Below are 4,782 nucleotides of genomic sequence, written 5' to 3'. Positions count from 1 at the left end.
CAGGCAGGATTACAGGCTGAGCCACCGAGCCCGGCTTGTATTCAATCTCTTATGATATGTTATTTTGTTTGAAGACTGAATGAAATCCAGTCTCACACAGATATATATGCATATTTGAAAAAGGGAGAAAGGGTCTTTAGACCACACTTTGAAGAACTACTGAATCTGTGATCATCATATAATGTTGAAAGGATACTTACTGCCGATGAAGAGTTTTAATTTCTGTTCATTTTCTACTTGTTTTCCAATTCTGTTTTTTATAAATTATAAACTGAAAAATATGGGAAAACATACTTTTGTGGTTGATATTTTTCAGGATTATCAGCTAAAAGAGTTAGATAAGAGTAAGTACAGTATACATATACAACTTCGATTTTTATGTACTATTAATTTTCACTTACCACAAAATATAGCAATCATATGCAGAAGTGCACAAAAACGAGATTATATTTTAATGAATAATTTATACAAATACTCTTGTAACCACTAACCAATACAAATAACTTAATTTTGCAACACACTGGGGTTCTGCCACCATCACCATCCGTGTCCCCTCTCTTGGATGTAATTCCAACTAGAAGAAAACACTATTCTGAATTTTTTTTTCTTTTTTTTCTTTTTTTGAGTTGGAGTCTCATTCTTGTCACCCAGGCTAGAGTGCAGTGGCATGCTCACAGTCACCGCAGCCTCGACCTGCTGTGCTCAGGTGATCCTTCCACCTCAGCCTTCTAAGTAGCTGGAACTATAGACGCACGCCACCACGCCTGGCTAATTTTTGTGATTTATTGTAGAGACAAGGTCTCACCAAGTTGCCCAGGTTGGTCTGAAAATCCTGGCCTCTGGCAATGCTCTTGCCTCGGTCTCCCAAGTGCTGGGATTGCAGGCTGAGCCACTGTGCCCGGCCTATTCGGAATTGTGTGACAATCACTTCTTTGCTTTTCTTTGGTCTACCTTTTCAATCATATGGTCTACCTTTTCCTGTTTTTAAACTTTATATAAATGGGCTATGTATTCTTTTGAGTTTAACTTCTTTCACTCATTGTTATGTTTGTGAAATTCATCCCCATATGTGCATATAGTTGTCGTTCTTGATTTTTTTGTTGCTTATGATCCTATTAGAGATATGGATTACAATATATTTAGCCATACACCTTTTAAGGGATATCTTAAGGGAATTGCTTTGGCTATTCAGGATCTTTTGTGATTCTACGCATCTACTAGTATTTTTTTTTTTTTTGAGTTGGAGTCTCACTCTGTTGCCCAGACTGGAGTGCAGTGGCCGCTCCCGGCCACCGCAGCCTCGACTTGCTGGGCTCCGGCGATCCTTCCGCCTCAGCCTTCCAAGTAGCCGGAATTATAGGCATGCGCTACCACACCCGGCTGATTTTTTGATTTATTGTAGAGATGAGGTCTTGCTGCCCAGGCAGGTCTCGAACCCGTGGGCTCAGGCAATCCACTCACCTCAGCCTCCCAAAGGCATGGGATTACAGGCTGAGCCACCAAGCCCAGCTTACTAGTATTTTTTTTATCTTTGTGAAAAATATATGTATATATTTTTTGGCATTTCACTCTTGGCTGGTGTGTAGTGGCACAATTAGGACTCACTGCAGACACTTGAACTCCTAGGCTCAGGAGATCCTTCTGCCTCAGCCTTCCAAGTATCTGGGACTACAAACACCATCAAGCCTGGCTAGACTTTTAAAATTTTTTGTAGACATGAAGTCTTGCTGTGTTGCCTCGGCTGGTCTTAAATTCCTAAACTCAAGCAATTCTCTCACCTTGGTCGCCCAAAGTGCTAGGATTACAGGCGTGAGCTACCTCGCCCAACCTCAAATGTCATTAATATTCCCATAGAGATTGTATTAAATCCATATCTTGCTTTGGGTATTATGACCAGTTTAACAATAATAATTTTTCCAATATATGAACACAGAATATATTTCCCTTTATTTTTGTCTTCAATTTTTTTCAACAATGTTTTATAGTTTTCAGTGTTCAGTTCTTTCACCTCCTTGGTTAAGTTTATTTCAAAGTATTTTAAAAATGTTATTGTAATTGAAAGTTTTTCTTGACTTTTTGGACTAGGTGGTTATTTGTGTATAGTGAGGCAACTGATTTTTGTAGGTTGATCTTGTGTCCTGCAAATTTACTGAATTTATTTATTAGTGCCAAGTTTTTTTAGGGGTCTTGGAGATTTCTACATATAGGATTATGTCATCTGTAAATAGAGATAATTTTACTTCTTCTATTCCTATTTGCATGATTTTTATTTCTTTTTCTTGTCTGATTGTTCTAGTTAGAACTTCTGGTATTGAAAAGAAGTTTTGAGAGCAGCCCTCTTTGCTTTATACCAGATCTTAGACAAAAAGCTTTCAGTTTTCACCTATTGATTTTGATGTGAGCCATGGGCCTTTTAAAATAAATGGGCTTTATTATGTTGAGGAATGTTTCTTCCATACCTAAATTATTCAGGGTTTTTTTTTTGTTGTTGTTAGAAAAGAGTGTTTAACCTTGTTGAATATTTTTTTTTTTGCATCAATTGAGATGATTGTGTTTTTTTCTTAATTTTAAAGACGGATTATGTGCTTTTAAAATTTTTCATTCTGTTAATGCAATGTATCACATTGATTGATTTGCATATGTTAAACTAGATTTGCATGCCAGTGATCAATCCCAGTTTGTCATGATGGGTAATCTTTTTGATGAGTTGTCGAATCTGTTTTGCGAATATTTTATTGAGAACTTTTTATTTAGCACCAATGTTCATCAGATATTGGCCTATAGTTTTCTTTTCTTGCAGTGTCTTTGGCTTAAGTATCAAAGTGATGCTGGAATATAAAACATGTTAAGGAGTATTCTCCTAAAGCTAGTATTCATTCTAGCTTTATTTTTAGAAAGAGGTGAAGAAGTATTTCTATTGATTGTTCCTTGAATATTTGGTAGGGTTCAACTGTGACACTGTCTGGTCCTGGACCTTTCTTTGTTGGGAAGTTTTAAGTTATTATATCCATCTTGTTATTTGTTATTGGTCTCTTCAGGCTTTTTATTACTTCCTGAGATAGTCTTAGTAATTTTTATTTTTCTGGAGTTTATCCATTTCCTCTGGGTTATCTAATCTATTGGCTTTCTGAGGCATGTGGTATATTTTCTCCACTTTCTTTCCTTCTTTCTTTCTTTTTTTTTTTTTTTGAGTTGGAGTCTCACTCTGTCGCCCAGAATGGAGTTCAGTGGTCGCTCCCGGCCACTGCAGCCTCGACCTGCTGGGTTCCGGTGATCCTTCCGCCTCAGTCTTCCATGTAGCCGGAATTACAGGCAGGCGCTGCCACGCCCGGCTGATTTTTTGATTTATTGTAGAGATGAGGTCTTGCTGCCCAGGCAGGTCTTGAACCCGTGGGCTCAGGCAATCCACTCACCTCAGCCTCCCAAAGGTGCGGATTACAGGCTGAGCCACCGAGCCCGGCTTATTTTCTCCACTTTCATTTCTGATGTTTTCTTTTCTTTCTTAGTCAATCTAAGGGTTTGATGATTTTGCTTATTTTTTCAAAATTTAAACTTTTAGGGTTTTTAAAGTTTATTTTTATTTTAAAGATGTGGAGTATAATTCAGGGTTAGGTACACAAGTGGTCATTGTCCTGGTGAAGTTTGGGCCTCCCACTGGTCCTCACTTCATCTGGTTTGGGATCAGGTACCCTTATTAGTGTTACATGCACCTCCCCTCTTCCTCTCCTGGCAGTGGCCAGCTACTGCCAATCCCTTTCATGTAGTATTATGACAAATTATGAGGGTCCACTTATGAGTTTTTATTGATTGTTCTATTTTTCTCTCTTCTCTATTTGATTTATTTCTATTCTGATCTTTGTTATTTCCTTCCTGTTCAGTTTGTTCTTCTTTTTCTAGTTTCTTGAAGTATAACACAAGTCTATTTACTTGGGATCTTTCTTCTTTTTAATGTAGGCATTTATTCTTCTTTTTAATGTAGGCATTAAACTTTCATTTTAGAACTGCTTTTGCAGGCTGGGCATGGTGCCTTATGCCTGTAATCCCAGCACTTTGAAAGGCTGAGGTGAGAGAATTGCCTGAGTCCAGGGATTTGAGGACAGCCTGGGCAACTTGGGGAGACCCTGTCTCTACAATAAATCAAAAAATTAGCTGGGCGTGGTGGCGCATGCCTGTGGTGCTAGCTACTTGGAAGGCTGAGGTGGAAGGATTGCCTGAGCCCAGCATCGAGGCTGCAGTGGCCATGAGCATGCCACCACACTCCAGACTGGGCAACAAAGTGAGACTCCAACTCAGAAAATAAAAAAATTAAAAAAGAACTGCTTTTGCTGTATCTCATGGGTTTTAGTATATTACGTTTTCATTGTTATTTGTCTCAAGATATTTTAAAATTTCCCTTTTTGTTTCTTCCTTGTCCCACTGGTTATTCAGGAACATGTTGTTTAATTTTAACACATTTGTGAATTTTCTTTTTTTTTCCAATAATCAATATTTTTTTATTACGATGTTGTGGGGTACAGTTAAGGGTTAGGTATACAAATGCATTTCATTCAGGCACCCTATTGATTAGAGGTGCTTCCCCATCCCCAGACAGATATTTGCTCATTAATCCCATCTCCCTCTCCCCCCCATTGTTCCCCACTACTGTCAGTCATTTTCTTATAGTATTAGATTGGATGTTCAAGGTCCATTATATGAGTGAAAACATGTGATACTTGGACCTTTGTTTTTGTGAGAGGTCACTCAGTATTATAGACTCTAGTTCCATCCAGGTTGCTGCAAAAT

This window comes from Carlito syrichta, unplaced genomic scaffold, assembly GCF_000164805.1.
Source record: "Carlito syrichta isolate Samal-C Ts95f unplaced genomic scaffold, Tarsius_syrichta-2.0.1 Scaffold303429, whole genome shotgun sequence".
Taxonomy (NCBI): Eukaryota; Metazoa; Chordata; class Mammalia; order Primates; family Tarsiidae; genus Carlito; species Carlito syrichta.
The sequence above is the reverse complement of the archived record's forward strand: the minus strand, read 5'-3'. Positions refer to the sequence as shown.